Source organism: Typopeltis vanoorti, chromosome 14 (genome assembly GCF_054136105.1).
Source record: "Typopeltis vanoorti isolate ZY-2024b chromosome 14, IOZ_Tvanoo_1.0, whole genome shotgun sequence".
NCBI lineage: Eukaryota > Metazoa > Arthropoda > Arachnida > Uropygi > Thelyphonidae > Typopeltis > Typopeltis vanoorti.
Window position 1 is genome coordinate 39,012,646 of NC_143562.1, and position 27,646 is coordinate 39,040,291.

General features: G+C 34.8%; 1 protein-coding gene and 1 long non-coding RNA gene across 5 annotated transcripts in view; one reads left to right on the forward strand and one right to left on the reverse strand.

The window, feature by feature from the left end:
* LOC150099379 (uncharacterized) overlaps positions 1-27,646 on the reverse strand; it is a 148,891-nt gene that overhangs the window by 118,740 nt on the left and 2,505 nt on the right. The window lies entirely within an intron of this gene.
* Positions 1-27,646, forward strand: part of LOC150099380 (uncharacterized) — a 75,586-nt gene that overhangs the window by 13,653 nt on the left and 34,287 nt on the right. For all 4 annotated transcript variants that reach the window (XR_016549413.1, XR_016549414.1, XR_016549412.1 and 1 more), the window contains exon 2: positions 14,653-14,784. This is a non-coding gene — a long non-coding RNA (uncharacterized LOC150099380). The remainder of the gene's footprint in view (positions 1-14,652; positions 14,785-27,646) is intronic.

Genomic DNA, 27,646 nt, shown 5'->3' on the forward strand with positions numbered 1-27,646 from the left:
CACTCTTGGCACTATAACTCGGCTTCTAATGAAACAAATGTCATAAACAGTTAACACAACACTAATGAAGGTTGCCGCTTTCGACAACAAAAAGATACAACAGGTGGCGCCACTAGTTTCTTCTATTTTCGAAAAGTTCGGTTTCTTTTTGGAGGGTGTATAATTAGAAGATAATGGAGGAATGGTTGCGGCTAGTTCAGTGACTTTTTAACGTCTTAATTGGGGTGTTGAAATGCAAGTTGTCAGAAGAAAGAACCTTACTTGCTTGCTCCAAAGATCAACTGACTTAGATACTGGTTTTGAAAAAAAAAAAAAAAAAAAAGCCTACAAAAAAAAGTTCCTCTAGTCAGCGACCAGAATCTAACTTGTAACATTTTTTTTTTCTAGCAGTCTGTCATTAACCAGAAGCGTTGCTATAAAGCTACGTACAGTAGAACTGACATAATAAAAACAGAAATTAAACTAATGTGACATGATGGACAACTAACACATAAATTATTTTCAAATAGTTCGTGCAAAAAAAAAATTCAAATTTTAGTTATTCAGAAAAGAGGTTATTTCTTATGCCTCTCTTCAAATCTCGCATAGGAAGCAAAGAACTTTTTTCAAGGCTTTGCAACTAAACTCGAGTTAACCAGTTTCATAGTTCCATATTTGGTCTTTAGAGCAGCGTTTCCGGACTATGTAAATACCAAATACAAAATATATATACATAAATGTAATAAAATAGAAGACAGTCCTTAGCGTACCCACGATACGAATGTACTATAGGTTTACAAAAACCTTTCGTGGGTGCCAGCCACATAATTTTTTTTTTAAATAATTATGCTGTAACAATAGCACTTAATGTTTTTGTAAATAGATAATAATAGTTTTGTAAGATCGCTTACAAAGCTTTACTGTTGTCGTTTGGCTCCCGCTAAGAAATCAGTAACCCCATGTCTGACTATTTTGGATTTTAGATTTTTGGCAACTCATCAAATTTAAGCAAAAAAAAAAAAAAGAAAAGAAATCAGCACGATCTCTACTTAACATTCCTTTAGTAACATTTTAAATTAGGTTGTAAGAATAAGCGAATTTCCATTTTTTGTTACTTTTATTTAGTGCGATTCGATGAGATCAGTAGCCATAGATTCATTTATTATTATTATTATTATTATTATTATTAAACCATCTTTAGAATGTTGATCACTATGCATTAATTTATTATTGAATGTAATCTGCAATTTTCATCCATTCTTGTTGTCAGAATAAATGTTTTATTGAATTTTTATTCGTATAGGAAGGTGTAAAATGCGTCAATATTAAAATTAAAATTTTCAGGTAATTATAACAAATTAACTGGAAATAATGTTACTTCTTAATATCGTATCCTTTTAATAATAAAATTACGACGAATCTTACTGTTTTATTACAGTTTTGAATGCAAAAATGACTTCGTACCCGTTACATAAGAATACTGCTAAGTAATAATTTTGCGTGTGTTGTGTTCTTAGTTTCATTGACACATTTCGTTACGTTTCGTATTCTTCTTGTGATATTGGAAGTTATTTCCGTTTATAATTTTTTTAACCTTCGAAATTCTTGGCTGTTCTCCATAAGAACGCCAACTTGGACCAATGCCACAGGATCCTTTCCAAGCATAACCTCAGCGGAAACGTAGAGAATGAATACTTTGTAACAAACGAAAAACTTAAATTCCAGAGCGTATTAAGACAGTTCAATACCTTGAGGATCCGTTTTCACTTAGCCGATACCTGATATAAGGTGCTGTGGTATTCGAATTCCAGACATGATCTACTTCCAGTGACAGTTCTACTTAACGTTAGTATATTTGGGGATTTGCAATGACTGGCTGTATAGTCGACAGATCCAGACTGCCTGACCGAGACAGATATATAGGCGAATGACCTATTTCTCATTTGCAGTCGTCTGAATTTCATTTGCCCACAGAATTTTTATTCTAAATAAACTGTTGCATTTGCTAATTTTTGGATATCTTTCCCTGTTAAAAATGCGACAAGCGAAGTGTATATGAAAGACCATCTCTTGTTCTTTAATTGACCTACTGACATGAACTCTTCTAAAATTAAACCAGTCATGTGATGTAGTGCCAAATGAGGATTAATCAAAAGAAGTGCAGTGGATCCCCTCAATTGGCACGTAAAAAATCGTGCCAATTGGGTGCAATTACAGCTGAAGTAGTTAAAGCTATGTTTGCTGTATTGTGGGATGAAAATTCCGAAATTCGGGATTGAAACTCTTCCACCACAGTATACGACCGACTCACCTTCAGAGCTAACTTAACACAGGGTGAGATCAATCAGTTGAGAAACGTACCCAACATTAACGCTTACTGCAACCAAGTCTAGCTGTAGCAAATGTGGGTTCCGATTGGGATCATTTGGAACTCGCATTTGCTACAAATAAAATTTTATTTGCTTTTTATTCAGCAAAATCTTTCGAAATTTTTATCAAATTTCAAACTTCTTACATCCAGATCCAATTGAGTTCAATTAGCCGATCCCGATTCCGACTTGTTACACTAATAATAAATTGTGTGTGTGTGTGAGGGGGGGGGGGGTCATATGATGGAACTCCAACTGCAAAGGCTAGAATTAAAGTGAAATTCTAGTACGAAATAAGGAGCGATCATTTTTCCCTGAAAATAATAATAATAATAATAGTATTGGAATGCTGTCTGTTCCGACACTATTAATGCGAATGAAACGAATAAAATAATAAACAGGTGAAATTTAATCCGAATTCTGTAGTCAAAACAATAGTCGCAATCGCCTGTCATCCATTTATTGCCAGTATTCTAAGATTACACTCTGCATGCAATAATGTAATAGTATATCTCTTTAGGAGAAAATTGACGTCATGTATTGAAAGTCGAGGTCACGTTTATGAATCTTTCTCTCAGAAGTCTCACTTTAACAGGAGCCTTGCGGTGTGAGGTTAAACTAGTTCTTACACATGAACATTTTTCCTGGGGTACACCACCTACTTGATGAATAGGAATAAGATCGATTCATTATTGCATTGTTATAGAAACATCAAACTTAAAATCTAAATAGCAAATCCATAAAAGAGAAATTCCTGCCACTTAATGCAAAAACAGTTAAGTTGCTGGAGTCTATAAACAAAAAAAAAATATATTCGCATATGAATTTAATAACATAGATAGTTCCCATCTTTGCTGTGTTTTTTTTTTCCTTCCGACCTATCAGATCTGTTTTCATCAGTGCAAATATCCGACCTCAAAAATTTAATTTTGCTTCCTCCCAAGTAAACAAGGCAAGCTAGATGTAGCAACTAATATCTTCCTGTTACGATAGACGCATCCATCCACTGATCGTACCTTATATGTGACAGTGTCGTTATTAGACTCGACGTTCACTACATTTACGTTGAAATAATAACCGTACAGAAAAGATAGCTTGCTTCTTTTGATACGCGCAATAAATACCAGTAAGCTCTATTTGCACAATAGAGGTAGCCAAGCGAAATTTATGCCTAACAACTTTCAGAATCTTTGACAACATATAAAATTTAGATCTTAATTTTCTCCGAACTTATTGGAAATGACGTCGAATTCTGGAGAAGATATTACATAATATTACGCGTTCCGAAAACTGGGATTCGGATTCATTCTTTGTGAAATAATTTATAAAACTTCACCGGGAGAACTTTTGAACACCTGCAGCAAGAGATTAGTAAACAATATATATATATATATATATATATATATATATATATATATATATATATATATATATTGAAACATGGACACTAAATGCAAAGGAAATTCAAAAATTAAGAACAACAGAATTTAGTATGGAAAGAAGTATGCTTGGTATCACAAGACTGGATCACAAAAGGAATACGTGGATAAGAAATCAAACCAAAGTGTCTACCATCATTGAAAGGGCGAAACATCTGAAGTGGGAATGGGCTGGGCATATTACTCGAAGACAAGATCAACGATGGACAAAAGAAATACCGAATTAGATTCCAAGAGAGGAAAAACGACCACGACGCCGACCTAAATCACGGTGGATTGATGATATCATCAGATTTGTAGGAGCGACATGGGAAAGGAGAGCCATGGACAGACAGTTCTGGAGTAATCTTGGAAAGGCCTTCATGATGATGATGATATATATATATACATATGATCATCATCATCATGAAGGGTACATTTCAATCCTTCGCTTCCAATGTTCTCATATATATATATATATATATATATATATGAGAACATTGGAAGCGAAGGATTGAAATGTCCCCCCTTTTTTATTTTTTGTGAATTATGATAACTTTTTTCTGAGATTATTCAGTTTTTTTCAATGTAGTCTTATAATAGTTAATGTAGTAGTACCATGTATGTAAACAAACTAATTCAGAAACACAAAAAACTGATTTTCCGATTTGGGATGTTTTTCTTTTCTTTCTTTCTTTTTTTCTATTCTTTTGCTTGCCTGTTCCCATTTTATTTTTGCTGTTTAGTAAAAACAATAGTTTCAACCATGAAGTTGAATTGCAAATACAATTTTCTTATATTCAAAAATACTACAGCATTTATAAAAGTGAAAAGAAACTTTTTTTTTCCTATAGAGTATGTGAACAGTCCCACCTTGAATTATATCGCACATATTAGACACTAGAACTGATATAACACATCTGCACACTGTTCATTATTATCATTGTTATTATGACCAAGTGCCATCCGTGGTCATGTCCTATCTGACATTTGTTTCAACAGAGTTCTCGATCATGGACGTCGTTAATTATTTATAGTGTATAATTGGTGTTGTATATACATGAAAATTTTATTCTTGTGTGTTTCGCGAAGTGCTTGACTAACAAGCACTTCGCGAAACACACACACACACACACACGTTTGTGTTAGAATTTTCCGTTCTCTGTTGTTCGTTAATCCCGTGTAATAAGGAGGACACTAACTCAAAAACAATGCTTTATATATATGTAGAAAGGTTTATTTATTTATTTATTTTTAATATATATATATATATATATATATATATATATATATATATATATATATATATATATATATATATATATATATATATATATTCCCCCTCCCTCAATCTTGCAACCTTTCATCCGCTACGCCACTAATAGCGTCTGCATGACTCGATGAATTGGCAGCCTCTGCGTAATGTCCTTGACTAGACGAGCTATCGCCCTCAGGTGACCCATTTTCCCCTCAGACGAACTTTGTGATAATAATAATAATACCGAAACACGTCAACCCAACTTAGAAATAGTCTTTAAGCAAACACAGTTCGTTCATTCAGGTGCCAGTCCGTATATCCCAAATAGTTTTCTCGAGCTGTCTCTCTAACAAACATATTTAAAGGAAAAACTTTTGTTCTTCAGTTGATGAAACTATTTTCGCAAATGATGAAAAATATATATCGAAATAACTCTTTATCGAAAAGTTTTGATAGTTTCATGCGCTATTCTCATTTTTTAACTATGTATCAATTCCAGAATTCTTTGAATTTCAATAGGAAATTTCAAAGAACGTTATTGGCACTGAAACTTTATAATCAAAAGTCTCTTTATATCTTCGTGGTCACAAAGAATAGCATCCAGTTTCGAAATATTTTGAGGTATAAACCTGGCGACAGACCGAACAATTCTATGAAATGAACTAAACAAAAATGTAGGAACTTTACTTTCCTCAAAGATGGCATTCTTATTTTTGGTTCTGAGACGTTTACATTTTGTGTTCAATAAGTTACAAAAATATATGATAGCTCACTACTTGTTTCCCTTATACGCAGAACACAAGGAATATTCACCAAATTCCTATTAAATATCCTGCTATTATGACAGATAATCCAACTCAAAATTTCTTTTCAGCTAAAAATAGAATAATGGTATTTCTGTGTACGAATGTTTCGATTTCTGAGTATAATTAGATTTACATATTTCGATATTCGAAACGTTATATTAGAGGTAATTTAGCAGAAATAATGTTCAACATTGACGTAAGTGATATCTACATGAACTTGAAGGTGCAATCAACAAGTTACCATGCATAACATTTTCATATGCAAGTCATCGATGGAATTTATGTATTGAAATAAATGAATTGATGAAAATCAATTCATTTATATATTCGCAAGCAATTAAAATATTGGGAATTTGGGAGTATATGTACTCAACCTTGGCAATGATGAGAGATGAAGACTACCCGCCTACTCATACCAAATAATAATAATAATAATTATTATTATTATTATTATAAAAGTAAACTAAAATAAGACTAAAAGATTGCAACTTGCTTCTTTTGAGAAATGGTAAGGTTTTTTTTTTTTTTTTAATTTAGGAAAACACTTGCGTAGTGATGGGCTAACTACCGAACCATGCATGCTTGATCGATGTTAATAGGTAAATGCTAAGAGGCAATTCAAAGGAGACTGTGATTGACTATTTACTATAGAATCTAAATAATTCATTACAGTTATTTTTAGAACACTTGTCCTAAAATATAACATCCTTCTTAATAAGCGAAAAATAAAAGAGTTCAATAGGACTGAAGTACAGCACGTAACCGAATCTAAACTACACCGGCTTAATTGATTTGGGAACTGTTTTAGGTTCTTTCAGATCACTTATCTAATCGTGTTTCGTTAAGTACACGTAGTATCGCATTTGGTGAATGAACGTAGCACGCAAATAGATGGATTTTTTTGGCAAATTTCCAGAAAAGAGGTCGGTCTTTACCGTTTTGCACAAAATGCAGCCATTTTAAGTATGGTTTATAACTGTATTAAGAAACAATAAATTCATATAGTTTTGTTTGATTGCTTTTTTTTAGGTTATTTAAACAGTCATTGCAGATATGCTTAAATTTGATTATCATACGGTTCTACCAATAATTAGAAATTCCAAACTTTAAATTTATCAAGCCTGAGAATCATCTTTTCCAACATTATTCCCTTTCCCCTTTTTCTGTGGGTATCAGATTTTCCTCGTTTGTCAATACAGTCTCTTTTAAATTGCATCTTAACATGCCTATTAACGTCAAATATCAAGGCCATTAAACATAGTTCGGAAGGCGGCCCATTATTAAGCCGATAGCCTACAGCTATAAAGAACTCGAGAATCTTCCCTTACCCAATGTACCAGAAGGATAAATTTTCATTTTCGTTTCGCAGCAAACAGGATGAACATTAACGTTGTCAAGGAAACGCTCAGTACTTCCTGATATAACGAAGAAATGGAAATCTGTAAGAAAAGGGATTTGATATTCCCTTCAATAGCTGAACGAAAAATTATGCACTCAACAATGTATTTCGGTAGCATAATTCTGATAATATTGGCAATTATACCAAAAATTTATTTTATTCCCTACTATTGGGAAATGGAAAATGTTACCGAACATTGATTCATTAGCGCAGGATGAACAAATGCAAAGAATAAATTGTCGAAAAAAAACTGCAGTTTATTGAACGGGAGCGCCAATGAAGAAGAGGTGACATCTGTAGCGATATAATACGTAATTTCGTGTTTAATTTAATTGTCAATCAACAATAAAATAAAAACAAATTCAAATAAAATATTTGAATTGGTTTCAAGATTGTACAGTTTTATTCTGGTTATAACCGAAAAGCATTTCTTTTGTTTGTCATAGTTATTGATAAGTTTTAAACATCGATACTAATTTGTGCAATGTTATATATGCATATGCCCATGTTTGTAACTAATAATAATAAAAAAATCCTTTATGTCTTTATCTCCAAGAAAGTACATTCCGCTCTCTAACCGTAACATTTTTCTTTTTTTTTTTTTGAAATCTATTGGATGGAAACTATTATTCACCTTCTTCAATCTTAGGAATATTAGTAGCGACTAGCCAGCGCACGTAGAAGAAAACATTCCATGTTAAGACAAATAAGTGCTGCCCTCTCGTGTCCTAATCATAGCTGGTGTTATTATGTAGAACAATGTCAGCTTTAGTGTCATTTAAAATAGTTTGCTAAAGCTACTAAGATAGGGAGTGGACCCGAAAATGTTGCATACGAGTAGAATTTTCATAAATTAAAACACAATTTTCTCATCATTTTAATAATAAGGAACAACAAATGAAAATATAATACCAATAGTAAACCTTAATAAATTAAAACTTATATATTCTTATGTTGTACTAAGAATAGAAAGTTGTGTAGAAGTGAATAATAAAGATTTACTGCAATGTATGTCACAGTAAACAAGAATGCAACATAGTCTTCCAGCATTTATATCAAAGTCACTATGATGCAGCATTGTTCATAAATAAATCACAGGTACAAAAAATTAGCTTAAGGACTTTGAATTTCTAAATCATGATGACTCCTGATTATTGCTACGAAATGTTAAGTTATTGCAAGTAATGTTTGAATTATCGCAAGCAACACAAAGTAGCGAAACGTAACCTATGACTATAGCATGATGATGTTGTTTCTAATATAAACGAATCAAAGTAGAGCCTGTGTAGCTCAGTGGATGTGGCGTTTGCCAACCACGGCGCTTGGCCGCACGAAGGAAGACTTGGTTTCGAGTCTAGTCGGCGACTAGAGGAAATTTTTCTAAACCTTTTTTCGACCGGTTCCCGAGTTAGTCGATCTCTGGCACGGGCAAGCAGGTTTTTCCTCCCGGAAACTCGGGTTTTTCGTCCTGTAAACTCAAGAAAATCGACCGTAGAACCCACATTATTTCAGACATTAAATATATTGTGTCAGGGTTAGGGACCACGAGATGGCGGCACATTTGAGCCGTCTCTCTTCACTGAGTACCGCTTAATTAGTGATAGCCTTGGGCCATCTATCTCTGATTGGTACCAGTGGAGATTGAACTGCCCACTCAGTCTCCAAAAGTTAGATAGGGCTAAATGGCCTCGCCTACTCCCCGTATACGGAAATAAAAAGGCGTTAGTTGATTTTTATTATGACGAATCAAAGTGTATAGCGACACGCAATTGAAATGAACAAAATTCCTGATAATATGCAGACGAAGAAAGAATTACAAGCAAAAAAAAAGTAAATTAAATTCGAACACTTTGGTTAAACACCTAACATGATCTAAAGCGCCCCCTTTTAAATTTTATCACAATTTAATAAAACGAACACAAATACTGAAAATATAAAATCTGAGCAATTATAAACGTGCTACAATATTTTATATATTTAATTTGTTAACAGATAATATTTTAGAGATAATTTATCAGCCTATTTTATGTTCTAAAGTGCTATTTGAATAAAATACCGTAATTAAGAAACCGATAGAAACCATAAAATAAATTGTATAAATACAAAGTCCTAAAAGATCGAGGCTGAAAATCACCCTGTGTAATTATGATAAAAATTACACAATTATTATTAAACAACCAAGCAATTATGGGTACAAAAACTTTTGAGCAAAAGAAAAAAAATGTTGCAGATAGAAAACAAACTAAATAATACCCTACAATCCACTTCATAAATTAAAATAGAAAGAAATTAATGGGCTGTGAAGTATATGTTTTCAATGCCAAGGTTCAATGGGTTGTAGGCAGAGAACGTTGGCGTTTCCTGGACTTCAGCCTAAAACTAGAAACTTAACAAGAGCATTGAGTGTCAGGTTATGGACGATAATTTAATACGACTGAGTGTTACCCATTATTTCCGCTGATAAATTTGTTCCATTGTACTATACAATAAGTAAATATCTTTTACTGACATGAAAGAAAATTTTAGACACTTTCATTCACTTATGATATTTACTTCAGTTTTTGTCTGCTCATTCACTAGTTTATTGGTGTGAAATAGGAAGACAAAGATTTGGCACCAATCTTTTCTCTCTGGCTATGTCGCTGTTGCATTTCTAACAGCATAATTAATTAAAATGACATGTGATATTTAAAGCCTCACATAATAAATGATTGTGCCTATCATTTAAACTTTACATTCTTGGAATTAGTGGTGATGTAGTAGAACCAGAAGAAAAAAAAAATTGAAACTTATGTAGCATAGCACTCATTGAATAAACAGAGAAATTTGACAATTCGTTATATGAATAAAATATGCATCCAACAGAACCTCAGAAATAGTGTTTCCATTCTTTTAAAAAGCAAAGAATATAATTAAAATCATCGTTTTACAAAAGGCAAATAATAATAGTCAAGAAGGTTTCAATCTATAGAAATTTGTATTCATTGAACAACCCTTGATTTATAAAATATTTAAAACAATTCAAACCAAGAATGCGCATTTTTTAAATGAATCATTCAGAAATAAAATAATCAGTTTTATTCGAATTATAATAAAAATAAATTGTCTCGTTGAGCAATTAATGAATATATAATTCGAAACCATTTTTATGATTTTTACTTTTAAGCTGATAACTTTAAACCCACCTGCGCTACTGAAACGACCCCATTATCGAACTATGTAACGCATCATTTGTGTAACTTCCTAATTCTGAGTGCTTCACTTTGCATTAGGGCTGGTTCTTAATATACTGAGTTTAAACTGTTCAAAAATCAAGGATCAGGAACATCGCTTTTCGTCTAACATGCTGCATAAATGCATGATCTACATGCAATGATGACAGGTGGAGCTGGTTACCTCTTCTTCTTCAACCCATCCGTTCCTTAGGATGGGGAGTCCTCTGATTAGGGGTCACCACGAATTAATGCAGCCGGTACGTCACTTCTGTGTTGCATTCCCAAAGGGCAAGTATTATGTCTGTAGAAGTGTGTGCTCACGGGGCCGATTTGCCTGTTTGAGGACGAAAAACCCGAGTCTCCGGAGGGGAAAAACCCCCTCGACCACCGTATGAGACCGGTTAACTCACCATTTAATTGAAAATATCTGATGAAGGTTCTTTGTATCATAGAACCTTCATCAAATTCGAACCGGGGTCTTGTTGAACATATTAACTATATGTTCGTCTGGCCGGTTTGCCTACGTTGCCGATTGAAAAATCCGAATTACAGGTAGGAAAAATCCAAATCCTTGCACCACCATATGAGACAGGCTAACTCACCTTTAGATGAAAAGTCCTTAAAGATTATTCGCATCTTAGACGTATTCGAAACTCAGTTTTCCAACCAGGACTGGAAAGAATTTGAAGTGGGTTGAGAAGTAAAGGAAATCAAGGTGGTACGTTGAATGATCACAGGATGCTTACATAAATGATCAGTGTATATATATATATATATATACTTACTTATACTGCTCATTAGTGATATTGGAACATGAAGACCGATTATTATTCATAAAAGTTTTTAAAAAGATTTCGGTTGGTTTAATTTAGAACTCATTCCAATTTAATTGTAAAATATTTCATTTGGCTTTTCAGTGTTTGATGATGTTTGAATCTCTTTTAAATAGCTTTTGTTCTAATACACAAGATAAGGCTACAATAGTTTATCGGATATTTTTAAATATGAGATGTCCAAGGTTTTAACTTGGTTTACCATATTGCAATTCATTCCTCACTCGAATCATTCTGAGGTTAAAAGATAACAATTTTAGCAGGGGTCATAAGAAAACGCCGGGAGAAGAATTCGTCTGCTGTAAACCAACAGATGATACAGCAGAATTTCAATACACAGTCATTCCTCTCTAGTGCGAAGCAGTAATAAGCAGAATCCCCACTGTGAAATATGTAGGAAAGAAGGACAACCGTGAGTGGATCCCTGACAGTCTTAAAATTACAGAAAACCGAATTCCATCAAAAATCTAAGTCAGTAACTTTGCGGCCATGACTAATCAAGTTTACTGGTGGCAAAATGCTCACAAACTGAAGATTTGTTTTTCTTCATTTAAGCAAGAAACCTTTCAGAAGATCTTGTAATATCAGATCAGAGTATTACAGATCACCTGTTGTACAAAAAAAATAAAAATAAATAAAAATAAGGGACTAGATGATAAGGGTGATATTAGTTGTTGATGCAAAAGGTAATAAGTTTTTAATGGCATATCATCTAAAGACGATGACAGATTCACTGCCCTAATCAGCCATCTATTCCTGCTACTAGACAACTTGCTTTTTCTTTTTTCCTCAATATCTTTTCCCTTTTTTTTTTTTCTTTTCCTCCAGTGATTATCATTTGACTCGGTGCCGATTATCGATGCAGCCACTTGGACCATTAGATTTAGAAGTTCCGGAAGTTTTTTTTTTTTAGTAAAGAACTATGGAACTGTGAAAAGGCGTCTTAACATGACGTCACAAATGAAAACTATAATATTAGTAATAGCTATGCGTGTTTATAAAACCTTAACCAGGTGGCATCTCATACTAATATAGCAGCTTTTATCTTCTTCTCCCCCCCCCCTGAAAACTCGGTATTTCCTTTCCGCGAAACAGGCAAATTGAGGTTTCCGATGATAACGTACGATTTCCTTGATGGAAGGGCATATTGCTAATACTGCGTAGTGATTTTGAATATGAATAGCTAAGTTATTATATTATATCCAGAAATATTGACATAATTCGGAACGAGACTATTTCTTATATGTTAAAATAATCTTGAATGAAAATTTGCTCATCTCCATTAACTTCATGTATAATCCATTCGGTTTATATAATGAAAAACTCTTCATCTTCGTATGAGATTGACTAATTCATCTTCAATTGAAAAGCTCTTTCCGGGACCGGATTCGAACCCGGGTCTTTTCAAACTGAAAAACAGACTGCTTCGCGTCATTCTTCCCACCGTACCACGGCAGACTCGTCCCCATTCGGCTATATAAACGCATTGTAATATTTATCGTAAGCTGTAAGAAATATCAACTGTCTTAAAACATGAGAGGAAAGGGAGGGGGGGAGTGTAATCGTCAACTCTCATTAAAGTACATATTTTTGGAGACACTCGGTTAAGAACGGGAGCACGCAGAATTTCTTCTCTCTTGGGCGTGGCAAAATATTCACCATCTAACTGACAGACTTGGCTGGGCTCACCAGCTAGGTGGTTGTTTGTGACCAAAACTCTTTGAAAATCACTGATGTAGAACATTTAATTGAAATATGACTTAATTGCTTTGTGATAATTCTTTAAGAATTTTTATGCTGCAAAATGCATAGGACAGTGAACACACGAGGAAGTTATTACTTCCCTAATGTTTGATCGCATCGTATGCTTTTCAAATGCTGTAGATTTTCGAATGCTACCAGAGTACACACACACATAGTTATTCTGTATCAGAGCGACAAAGTTTTGTTATTATTATAATCCTTTAGTTTTGGCATGGTGAGTCATAACAGGAAAAGATCTATCGAGGTCACTTGCATATACTTTTTTATATAATTACAGTTTCACAAATATCTTCAACAGTGAATATACGAACATATTTTTATTCATACATCATTGATATATACTGAAGAATATCTATGATGTAGAATGCAAAAATTTGGAAAGTTTGCTTAGGGATTAATGGGGCTATTATGCTCAAAAAAAAAAAAAAATCACGTTCTACATAAGTTTCCTTCCTTCCTGCTTACACATTTACAGTTTCCTCGGCAGACCTGATTTTTTCTTCTTTTTTCCATCCTAAACGAACATATCAAAATACATTGATTTACGGTAGCATAATCAACAGTGAATAAACTCCGCGAGAAAAGTTTATCTTTATGAAGGTTTTTTTTAACTGTGGAAGAGTTAGCCAGATTCTACCACTTTTTTAATAGATATGTGGTATACCACAGATCTATTAAATCAGGTTTAAACCGATAAACACACAGTTAAACCGATATAATTCACCACCTCATAGTCCGAGTTGCTTTTGAATAATCTGATTTGTGTAATGAGCGAAGTATTTTCACATTCGAGAGAGTGTGTGTGTGTGTGTGTGTGTGTGTGTGTGTGTGTGTGTGTGTGTGTGTGTGTGTGCGTGCGCGCGCGCGCGCGCGCGCGCTACATTTTTAATATAAAATGAAATAAACTCTATCAAATTGAAATATCCCCCTCCCTCCGAATAAGTTGTGTGAATTCCCGCGACGCCTTCTTCTTCTTTTAATAATTATTAAAACTATATCCGTTGAAATTAATAATTTAATTAATATAAAACTTCAATTTTATTCTTCAGTGTTCCTGATTCCATAATGCTAGACCTATCAGAAGAAATACCGTTATAGGTTCGATTGTAGTCACTGACAGCAGTCATTTTTACTAGGCTTTTTTCAGAAGGATTCCGAATTAGTTCATCTTTGTAAAAACAAGTAAGATTTTACATCCTGGGCCAGAAACGCGGATTTTTAATCTCAAAACTTATAAAAATTTATCGTAAAGATGTATTACTGAAAGTAATAAAATTACAATGCCGTACAATGCTGAAAGAGCTTTAATAGAATTCCGAGGCTTGTTTTTTCATGATAAAATGTTTGCTACAAGGCATAATATTACATCCAGAAATCATTTGAAATCGCCTGATTCTAAACTTCTTGAAACAATGCAAAAGGGGAAAAAAAATTATTGCGTGCATTTTTTCGAATTTTTTTTCTCCCCATCTAAATCTATCTACTGTTCCAACATTTTTTGTTCTTACGTAATTTTCTCTTGCATATCGTAATACATTAACTGAAACTTACTTTATTTTTTGGGGGAAGGAAAAATACTTAATATACATGTGGATATAATTTTTTTTCCAGTTCAAAAACTCATTCTCTATTCTCAGAAACACGCTCCAGACTCCCCACGGAGCACGAAACTAGATGTAAATAAATTATTTAATAAGAAGGCAATGTACCAGTATTTGTGCTAATGGCAATGGCGATTTAGTGGTAAGTTAAATTTTATTTTCAATTTAGATTATTACCAATTTATTCGGAATCAAAGTTCTCTACGGTAAAACTTTACAGTGGTCATAATATGTGTATACGAAACACAATAAACGCACTAACAGCTCACATTAGCTCACACTAATGCTGGAATCCTAAGAATTTAGATAGGCCTAATAAAAATTCTCGATGTCTAATCAAAAGCTTGCTACAAGAGGCCTCATTTTTGGTTGTTGAAAGGAGCATTCATCAGTCAGATCGATATTCTCCTATTTCTGCTTTTGTAGATTGCATTCTCTTCAGTTATCATGATGGCTGACATTCCACAATCTTGTATTACCTACCGCAGACCCTTTTGTCGATTCTCCATGTCTCCCGCGAAATTCAGGTAATCAAATATAAATATACAGTAGTCCAGGTATCCTACGAACCAAAACCAAAAACTACGTTAAAACAATGGTTTTTCTTTCTTTGCTTATCAGTTTTTACTGTGTTGACACTATCTAAAAGTGTTACTTTCGTTTATAGAGTCCCAAGGATTTAAAAATGTTCCTCGTAAATTCAGGTGTTCATGCGTAATTTATAGTGTCTCACAATGAGGTTTTGAAGGTACTGGTTTTAAATTAATAGAAACTTTCTTTCAAAATATTCACAAGCATTCCTAAGGATAATCGTATTGATTTTTTTGTTCGTGGGTTTTATTATTTATTTATATTTTGTTTCATTGCGATAGTTTGATTATCAAACTAGATAATTAAAATAATTAAAATGTCATCTTATCACCTCTGTTTATTTATTTATTTATTATGCTCTGGTCTGTCCGCGCGGTTAGTCTAGTGGCTATGCGCTTTGCAACCATATGCCTGGGCAAGGAGTGTCCTAGGTTCGATTCCCGTCGACGATGTGAGGAGCTTAAGGGCTTCTTCAGTCATAGCCAAGTTAGCCGGGCGTGGACAGCAAGTTTTTTTCCCCAGTTTATCGGGGTTTTTTTATCCCGCAAGCAGGAAAACCAGCCCCATGAACACACACGGATTACAGTCAGGAATACTGACCTAACCATAGGTCAGCTTCATCAGCTGTGCCGGTCCCGAGCCCGGAAAAAATTTGGGGGATTAAGATGGTGCGCACCTTCCCGTAAAAGGGACTCACGGCCGTTGTATCATCATACGAAACTAACTATGCTCTGGTCTTTTCCCCCTTCAGATTAGGCACTTCTAATAGTGCAATCCTCTCGTTACGTTATACAACTTAAATTTCTGAATTTCAAAATATATCTTATTAGTTATTATTAAATGGTATTCCCACTCTTCCCACATGATGAAACTTCACACCTTGCTGAAAAGCCACATCAGCATCAGGCCTAATAACTCTCCGCCATTGTATCGCCAAATAGTCGAAAACTTGAAAATCTCTTTTCAAACCATTCCCAATATCATGAACACTATGTGTTCATGATATTGATTACACAGGATTGCCACTTGTTATATTCCTATTCTGAAGACTTTCCTCCTCTATTTATAACTCTTTCATGCCGGTTAATCTGTTATTCAATCTACTAGTCGATTATCCAACTGTATTTATCTCAGTTTAAATAGTAATTTCTACAGGGTGTCCCAAAATTCACGCAAGATTTAAATTTAGCGCCATTTGTGCGGTAAAGTGTTGCCAACGAGAAAAAAAAAAGACAGCGTGACAGCTGACAGTTCAGGGTTATTAAAAATGGAGCACTACATGAAAGAACAACGCATTTTCATTGTTGAGCAATATTTTAAAAATCATGAAGGTTTGGCAGCTACAGTTCGCAATTTTCGTACAAAATATGGTCGGAATAGTGATTTTTAACTTCATCAACTGTAAAAAGATTAATTAAAAAATTCAAGGAAATTGGATCAATTAGTGATCTTATACACTCTGGCCGTCCTTCAACAAGTCGTTCAACAGAAAACATCGAAGCAGTTCGTGAGAATGTTGCTGAGAGTCCAGGAACATCAATTCGGCACCGTGGTCTTGAATTGGGTATTTCGAGAAGCTCTTTACAGCGTATTCTCACGAAAGATTTGCATCTTTATGCTTACAAAGTTCAATTGACTCAAGAACTGAAGCCTACTGACCACACACAGCGAAGAGAGTTCGTTGAATGGATTATGGAACAACAACAAGTGGATGCTTATTTTTCGAACAAAATCATCTTCAACGATGAGGCTCATTTTCATCTTGATGGCTTCGTTAATCGACAAAATTGTCGCATTTGGGGTTCAGAAAATCCACGAGTGATTGTTGAGAAACAAATGCATCCACAACGTGTCACTGTTTGGTGCGGATTTTGGGCTGGAGGCATCATCGGTCCATTCTTCTTCGAAAATGCGGCTGGTAAGTAACAGTTAATGGTGCTCGTATCGCGACATGACAATCCAGTTTTTTGTGCCTAAATTGCAAGATACGGATGTGGACGACATGTGGTTGCAACAAGACGGTGCCACATGCCATACAGCCCGAGAAACAATTCAATTACCATGAGTCATTTCCTGGTCGTGTAATTTCCCGTTTTGGTGATCAGAATTGGCCGCCCAGATCATGTGACTTAACGCCGTTGGATTTTTTTCTTTGGGGTTTTTTGAAGTCTAAGGTTTATGCCAACAAGCCCACGACCACCCACGCCTTGAAGGAGGAAATTGAGCGCTGTATCAACGAAATTCAGCCACATTTATGCAAAACGGTCATGGAAAATTTCAACAAAAGAGTGCGTATGTGCCAGCAAAGCCGTGGAGGCCATTTACCCGATATGCTATTCCATGCATAACCCTATACTGTATACTTGACGAATCAATAAGAAATTACAATTTTTAATTAAAAACCTGTGTTTTCTATCAAAATTACTTCTTGCGTGAATTTTGGGACACCCTGTATATACCTTCGCAAAATTTCGGAACTGTCAGAGCATATGCATCTCTCGTATTCACCTTATCATGTTAGTAACACAAGATCTTCCTTTACGAATCCATGCTGACCTAAATAGAATCCAGCTGTCAGTCTCGTAAGCTGATGCTTCTACCTTGACGTTATCGTTATGACGATCTCTTGTCCCTCTTTCGACTCCTTTGGGACTCTTCCAACTGTAAGAGTCAATTAAACAACCGAGTCAAGGACGTTGCTAATTCCTTTACATACTTTCTAAAAGCACGTGGTAAAAACGTTATTCATTTCCATCACTTAAGATGAAAGAGTGAACAGAAAATGATGGTAGCTGTGGTGGCCAGGTAGAAAAGTTACTAGAGAGCCTCTGTGCCCAGGAGAATGTCATTGTCTCAGAAAGAAAAACAAGTGATGTAAGGTCAGACGTGATGCAGTGAAGTGGTCAAGAGTCTAACGGGAGCTTTAAATTATGCTTACGAAGGAGGAACTACGCTCATCATGAAAATCCAGTTTAAGAGTAGTCGGAATGCGGACTGCTGGCGAGATCTGTGCGAAAGCATATGGGGATGTCAGCATTTTGCCAGGGTTGAGGTGCATGCACAGATTCAATGCACCTCCTGTTTCTAACCCAAGCGTTGAATTTCCATAATAGTTCTTTCATTTGGACAGACAGTGGAAAGCAAAATATATATAAAGATAAGAGTGAGGTGATTTATTTCTTTTTGTAGTTCATCTGGTTCAGTCAAGAGAGAGCGTGCTCTGTGTCATATCTTAGGACACAGAGCACGCTCTCTCTTGACTGAACCAGATGAACTACAAAAAGAAATAAATCACCTCTCTTATCTTTAAACAAATTGGATACTCTAAAAAAACGATTAAGAAATTTCTTCTGAATCCTCCTAGATAGTGCACAACAGAAACTATTAATTTTAAAGGTAGCATCTCCATTCCATACATTAGCACAGTCTCTAAAAAATTAGCTAAAGTCCTTACAAAATATAATATCAGGACGTTCTTCACCACACTTCCTAAAATCCGTTCTCTAATCAGCCATCCAAAACCTACCCATCGCAACCTAAAATATCCAGGTGTATATAAATTATGGTGCGATTGCAATATCCCTTATTTTGGACAAACTAACAAATCTATTGAACAACGTATAGAAGAGCATAAGAGAGACATCTCTTACAAAAGATCTCATGCAACTGCATTATCCAGTCATGTTCTTTTTTTCAAATAATCCTAATGATGATAAACAAAGCCACTCCGTTTGCTGGAATAGATCAGAAAATATCTTTCGCTGTGATGATGAGTTTGAGAGGAAAATTGCAGAATCAAGGGAAATCCTGCTGAACCCTGTCCACTTAAACAACAATTTGAGTTATAACATCCCAGATAGTCATGCTGCAGTTATTCAATATTGGCGTTCACGTGAACCTGCACGCACAATTGCAATAAACAATGGCACGCCTGTTAGAACAACTTGAAAAAATAAACGTTTTTTTATGTATCAATTATGTGTGGCAATTTTTACCTGTAATTTCCAGTTTGTTTAGATACTTCAATGTTTATTACTATTCTTTTCCTTTAAGAATACCTGAGGAAGGCTGTTATAATTATGCCGAAACTAGTTGTATTATTCTTATTAAAATCTTTATAAGTTATCTCGGTTTTTAGTCATTAAATCTATGTTTTTTTTAAATATATATATATATATATATATATATATATATATATATATATATATATATATATATATATATAATTTCCGTGTCGGTTTATCAGTATTTAGCGAAAAGCTTATCCAGGAGAGTAACAACGCGTATGTTTCGTAGTTAAACCTACCCATGTATACTCAGTAAGTTAATTTGCTTCAATAGTAATTCATTGCTATCCTAAATCTCAGGATTATAACAAACTCCTTTTTAAGCAATGTCTCGACAGACCATATACTATTTATTTAAATATCATCTCAGATTGAAAGTTATTAAATGTAAAATGATATTTAAATAAATACCAAACAAAACGTACATGCTTATACTCTGGACTTCCTATTATTGGTTTCCGCATTGCTGACCTATTACGACATCTCATTATTAAAACGTTTACATGCAGCTGCAAGCTTTTTGATTGGACAAGGATAACAACAGTATCGTTATCCTCTAAATGAGAATGTTCATTTGACGAATATAGTTATTTAGCGTAAAATATCAAATGTTCATCTGATATTTTATTGATATCTTAAAGAGAAATATAAAGAAACTTAAGGGGTGGAAAACACAAAGCATACACGTTACACTCTTTTAAGAACCTAATTTTTTTATTATTATTTAACGAGGTTTGAATAATCTTCATGTTGAATGCATTTTGATTATCCAAAATAATAATAATAATAATAATAATAATAGTGCAAAGTGAGCGAAGAAGAATGTTACAGCAGGCTTCTTTGTGCTTATGCGTGTCTTTTTTTTTTTTTTTCAGGCTTTAAAATGCTAAATAATAGGCGTATAATATCATGTATTGCATGAATAAAATAGCATGAATAAAAATATCCCAGTGAGACACGATAAATAATGATTTCATTCATCTTAGCATCAAACACATTATTGTTTGCAATTCTTTAACAAAATCATTTTAAAACAAAAGCCAGTAATTTAGTTAAATAGTAGAATTAAATCCGGGAGCAAAATTAGATTATTAAATTAAATAAATCGAATTTGTAAAATAAACTGAATTTATTTCTGAAATATTTCTTATAAATCAATGCTCGAAGTTGTCGTTTGGGCCTAATATGGGTAGTTGAGTCAGCCGTGCGTGTATGTATACAGAGCATACACACGCACGGCTAGTATACTCGTGTACTAGCCCCACCATGTGTGGAATCCACCCTTTAGTCAGAAGCAATTACGTGTCATTTCCAAACTGTATAAAGCAGACAGTAATCTACTATGGGATTTGTTGACGTGATATTGGGCTAACAGCAGAATTGATTTTGGGCATGCAGATGAAAGTATAACATGAACTGCTTCCCCTGGAGGATGTTCACTCATAGCACTATCTGGAATCTACCAATACCAATATCAAGAATGGTTCAACAGCGAAACAGAACTGCCGTTGGCCAATGACCCAGCAGATGACCTTATCAAGTTCCACTCCAGTCTAAAAACAAGTAGCTACAGATAAAGTGGACACCGGAACATCAACAATGATCATATTCAAGTAAGATGAATAGACCCATCACGCCAGGTGACAATCCTACAGATGGTGATGGCGCGGAAGTATTTTCTTGGCATACATTAGATCTCCTAATACACTAAATGCCCTGATTTTGTTTTCATTGGTGCTGTAGTTAACTTGAATATATTGGTCTCGTCTTCGAACGACGTTAACGCTTCTAAAGATTCTCTAGAGAGTTCAGATGAAGAATGTGCTGGCCGTTGTAACCTGTACTGCCTTTTCATCCAGTCATGTTTCTAGAGCTCTTGCAGAATGACATGGTGCATTACGAAGTCGGTCATTGCCATAGAATCATTACTGCATCACAGAATCGATGTGACAGTGTGAAAATTTCGGAACTGATCGTGATGGCGGTCACCACTATCCCAAAGCCATAGTAGGAAAAGTAGCTTCACATATAATACACTGGTAAATGGCATTTTCCTGAAAACCATCATATCCAAACATTTTCGCCTGATTGTAAAGTGATCCATCACTTCATACTATAACTTTCCAAACAACCTACTGTCCAATCACGACAAACTCTGCACCAATGAAAACAAAATCCGGGCATTTAGTGTATTAGTTGGCATGTGAACGATAACCTTTTTATGGAAACTGGAGTTACAGAGTTCAGCAATTAATATTCTCTACCAAACTCTTTCATCTGTGGACGTCCTAGATATCTGGTTGAGAAAATCCACTAATGAACGTTGAGAGGAAAGCACAACGAATCTCTTTCAGAACTCTTCTGTCCTTTTCTCCATTTAGTTTATGAGATCTTCCAGGTTTACTTTTTTCCCTTAATGACGTCAGTCAGCTAATCCAGTTAATACGATGCAGTCGTATAAACTGGTCAATGACTATTACATAAGTCGGTTAACTTCAAATGGTATGTGAAGAAACAGCAGTCATTTAGCGTGTATCATTTGCCTTTATACCTGCAGGCCACATGTTTTTTTACTTGTATGCATTAAAAAAATATAGGAGAGGTTGTAGAAGTTTTGTAAATTAGCAAAAGTATCGTTTTAATCTATCACTCATTATAATCTTCTCTTGACTGAAAACAATAAGGTCAATCAAGATTTAAAATAGTACCTCAGATTTTACTTAACTTACATAATCTATGAATTTAACGACAAAATCCTCTCAGACGTTTTATTCTGGATTGCAGAAAAAAAAATACTCTCAGTACAGGGATAATAAATCCTAATAGCAAATATTTGCGTCATCTTGATCGAAGCCCTTAAAGGACATTTTCAAAAGCCCGTATCGATTATGGAGTTTGCGCTGTCCTTACTCGCTAAATCCTTTGAAGAACAGAGTGGGGAACCAGATAAGATGAACAAATTACAGCATGCCGAACGAATAATACGATTTTCGTTGATGTGAGAATTAGAGCGTGATGGGCAGTCGCGAGCACCGGAGCAGCCTGTTTTTCAGTGTCTTTCAAAATCTCTAAAAGTAGACCAAGTAATGGGAAATAGAAAAAAAATGACGTGTAACAAGAAGAAGAAGAAGAATGGGTACAAAAAAAAAAAAAGGGGGGGGGGGAGAGAGAAAAGAGGATTCTGCACGCTATGAAAGTTGCTGAGAAAGAAGCATGGTGACGCAAAACAAGGAAAGATAAAATGTCATAAAAGTAGAGAGAGAGAGAAAGAGAGATAATTGAAATGGATGCACATATTTTCTTCTCGAATTATGGTATATTTTCTAGTCATTCTATCTGAAATTTCCCGTGATTTTTATTTCAAAATATAGTTACAGAAATTACAGAAATCTATATGAAAAGCAAGCCTCGTCCTTAAAACTGGTAGACGCTTAATACAGAAAGAGATGGAAAAATAATTAACAGATAGTACTGCGTGCGAGGAATAACAATAACTCGACGAAGACGAGCTGAATAAACAGAAAGAAATAAAACCGAAACCGATATTATATGCAAATTCGATGGCAGCTAATTTAAATCCGCCTTGTAAAGGAATAACTAAGCTTGGTTATCGATGACCGTGAGTCGTAGTCACCTTATCAACACCAGCACCGTCGAAAATAGCATTCTTATGGTGTGTTTTCCTTTGGTAATTCCCAAGGACAATTATGTTAGGGAGCCATTCTTTATGAGTCCATTTAAAATCCCCTAATGCTGTCTATCTACCGCATACCTTGTGTTTGGCCTATTTAAAACCGCTAACGCTCTCCACCCCATCTCACCCTCTTTTTTTCCCCCTCTCCCTGCGGCCATTTGTGATGTAAACCATGTGTGAAAGTTTTCACAAACGTTCCATCAGTGTAGAGTAGTAGCACGTGAAACACGCTGCCATCTCCAGAATGGGTAGAGAGGAGAGGGATGACAAATGTGGTCCCCCACTATGACATCCATTGGCCTTGAAACATAAAACAAGGGGAGGGGGATGCATCCCCTCATATATATATATATAATGCACTTTGACACATCAATCGATTGTTTACATTTGTGATGTCGATCACAAACTCGACTTTTTTTTTTTTTTTTTTTTTTTTCCCTTTGGAAAGTGGCCAGTATTATTTGCCTTGTAAGAAACTGGCCACTTTCCAAAAAGACTATTATGACTATTACAAGAGTGCATTCAGTGTTATATCGTTTCCAATGTATAGAATTTATCTTCTTTTCCAGTTATTTTGAACTTTTTTGAGCCTGTGGGGAAGAAAATTGCTCTCTCTCTCTCTCTCTCTCTGTAACAGAGCACAATATCTTCGGCCTTGACTCTCTATACCCTTGGAAGCCTGCCACACAACCAAGGTGTGTGTGTTGTAAGGCAGGTATCTGGCAACGATATCAATTAGTGAAAGGTTGTACAATGTTTCCTTCGCATTTTCACGTTCAAGGTCTTATTAGCAGTATACTAGCAACTTGTTTCTCTCCTTTCATCTATTAACGAATGCTCGTAACCTCTCAGCTTTTATTCATAATACTGGATTATAGAAGCATCTGTAATGCCTACTAAAACGATACAAATATAACAATCCTCGTTATCATCCAAAATCATATCATGCTCTTTTGTTCGTTTTCTTCGCACTCTTTTCTTAATATATTTTAAGAGAGAAAGTTTTTTTTTTATTTATTTTTGAGTCATGATTCAATAAAGTTTTTTCCTTCGACCATCGTTATATAAACCAACAATACAGTTCAATCGAAGTCAAGTGTAGAGGAAGAAAATTGGACACGTTATCAGCGTGTTATTTGCTTATAAATCGAATTCAGGCCATCTCCTCGAATACACAGTCGTGATTCAATTAATATTCTTAATGAGCAAATGTGCAAATTGTGATTTCTCAGAAGCCAAGCAACAATTAAGGAAGAACAAAGATATATTAATAGTAACTAATGCTAAGCCATGTTCCGCTCTGTACAGACTCGCTTGGCGACAGGAAGGACTGCTACATTAAAAACAAATGCAAGAGACGACGGTTCAAACTGATTAAAAATAGAATTCGTTCACCTTTAGCAGTAGAATTTTTTTCTTAGAAAGAAATGAACGTTTTTCGCAAAATTCTATTTCCTCAAGTAGATGAAATAAATAACATTAAAGTAACCAAACTAAACTCAGATTAATGCCGGCTTTTTTTTATTATTTATTTTTGAATTGTTTTTAATTAAGCCGGAAGTAACTAAGGCCATGAGGTTGTCTGTTAATTGCGTGTGTTCAAAAGGCTGGCTTGTCTTTTTTTTTTTTTTAGGGATTTTTATTATTCTTAATCCGAAATAAATATAAACTGTAGGTCATTCATCCCTGTTTACTAGTAGTATACACCCTTCCTGGCAGGGAGGGGGGGGGGTAGGAAAAGGAATGGTTTCGTTCTTATCTCCAGATATTTGACACTGAAATAGCTACGTTCAAGGTTCCACCGATTTCCTACAAAGTAGCCTAATGAGATAATACTTTGATCCCTCGGTAAATTACCTACAAGTGACAAAAGAAAAATAATTAAATGACAGAAGTGGAACACGTCATGTAGTAGCGACCTCTCCGTGACAAACCGATGAAAGGCGCCAGAACCGCTACACCTCGAGACAGTTAATTTTAGTTTCACCATCACTGGAACAATGGTTCAGACCAGAACGAGATGTGTTCGTTTGGAGCAGACTGTGATCATTTCCGTGCGTCTGAGAAGTTCCCTCCCCCCCTCTCCTTAGCTTCTCCAAGATATACCTTCTTCACGATTCCCATAGTGACAGATAGAGCCACTAAGTTTGGGGGGGGGGGATGTGCACGAGTGTAAGAAATTCTCCGAATGAATTGGAAATAAAGCACCATATGTGGTATTTTTTTAAAATAATCACTGCCTGTAAGTAAAAAAAAAAACGAGAAACATTAACTATATATATATATATGAAAGGAATTTTATTCATCAGACTACATGGCTACTCTAACAATAACCAAACGATTATGTCGACGAACAAATAAGCTAAGCGTTTAAAAAAATGTTTCCAGACGAATCAGTTTCAACTGGAAGAATATTTAATCGTATGCAGCACACGATCACTAAGTTATTCGCGGTATTTCTTTCCTTAAGCTATATTCGATGGAACTCACTTCGAATAAATGAAGTGAGAATTGTTAGCGTAGTTTTAATGATTGTTCAATGCAGGAAGTTGAATTTTAATTCCTTGTTTTTATGCTGCCTTCCGCTTTCTGGTGAGCTACGCTGCAACACTATAAACAGTAAATATTAAAATATAAAGAATGTTAAAAAATTCTTTTTTTTTTCAGGTTGCAGTTTGTTAGCTTAGAATTAGACCCCGCTACATCACGGCGATTGGAAGGTAGCATGAAATTATGAAACTTTTCCGCCGTTTCGAACTATTTAAAATGCCGATCACATTTTCAGCATTCTACGTCAATGCAAGTAAAATGTCTACCACATCACCGACAAAGCGTCTTCTAAAATGCTGTTGCGGTCTGGTCTGGGAAAAAAAAAAAAACAGTAGAGCGAAAGACGCGGTAGCATGACGTCATGAAGAAATAGTAGTAGGGTGCCAAATGTGTGTGTATTCGAGAAGGGAGGAAGGAAATTGAAGAAGAATAGTACAATAATACGAATATTACTACTACTGCATAAATTTGGTGCAGATCCTTAGACACGCAAGTAATCATTCATTAAAATAATCATTAGCATTGCGAGAATCCTATAGCTAAGTTAATAACGACGCCCTTCAATTGGAAAAAAAAAAAAAAAAAAGGTATAAACCTGTCAGAAAAAATATTAACAGACCCTGGTCTCATTGCTTTAGTTGCTTTGATGGTTAATTCAAAACCAAATTAGTATCTCCGTAGCAAAATCAAATGAACGATTCATGCACTTTTTGCTTGGAAAAGATCTTTGTTTGGTTATCCTCGTTACGTGAGAAATCTTCGTGTGTTTTTTTTTTTGCATAAAATATCCAGACCAGAAAACACACGCATTTTAGCAGACAGAACACATTTAATTGCCACCTTCCGCAATGGGTTCTGGGAATACCCATCAAGGTATTATATTATAATGATAATAAATTATAACAAATTTAAATTATTTTCCATTTTGTATTATATATATTCGGAGATTGATCCATTGTCAGAGTTCTACGGAGCCCAATGTCTGAACTAAGTCTAATTTCATTTGGAAACTCTCTTACTAATAGTATGAAAACACACACACATATATATATATATATATATATATATATATATATATATATATATATATATATATATATATATATATATATATATATATATATATATATACACACACATGTGAAATTGCAAGTCATTCTATCAAGTAGTTTGTTTTATACAACTATCTGAAGCGTTGTCTGTATTCCTTGAAATTGATAAAAATTGAATATCGTGCGGTTATAAAATTCTTTGTAAAAGAAGGTTTAACGCCAAAAGAAATTTTATGGACACTCTTCTCCTTCGTTTTCGACAATTACGAAATGGACTGCCGAGTTTAAACGTGGCCGTACCAGCGTTGAAGATGATTCACGTGAAGGACGTCCAAAAAGTGTAACAACACCAGAAATCAGTGATCAAGTGCACGATGTGGTATTGGATGACTAGCGAGTGCGTGAAATTGCTGAGACTATAGGCATTTCAAAAGAAGGTGTAGGATATATTTTGGATGAAGAATTACAAATGAAAAAGCTTTACGCAATTTATGCGCAGAGATGGGGTACCGCGCTTGCTCACAGCAGATCAAAAACACACTCGCATGAAAATCTCTGAGCAATGCTTGGAGCATTTTAACAAGAATAAAACTGATTTTGTGCGTCGATCTCTTACTCTGGATGAGACGTGGACTTGTTTTGGGATGCATTTTCTTTATTTAATTATCTTGAAAAGAGTAAAATAATAACCGCGGAATATTATTCCGATCTTTTGACCAGACTAGACGAAAAAATTCGTGAGAAAATACCCGGTTTGAGGAAGAAAAAAAATCATCTTTCATCAGGACAATGCACCTGTTTTGGCAATGGGAAAATTAAGGAATCTGCACTATGAATTGTTGGAACATCCACCCTATTCCCCAGATTTGGCTCCCTCTGACTTCTATCTCTTTTCAAAACTAAAATTCTTCCTCGCTGGTCAGCGTTTTTCTCCGAATCAAGAGGTGATTGCAGCTGTTGAGGGGTATTTTGTAGATCTTACTGAGAACCACTACAGGCACTGGATAATGGCGCTGGAATAAATGTATTAGTCTTAAGAGAGATTATGTT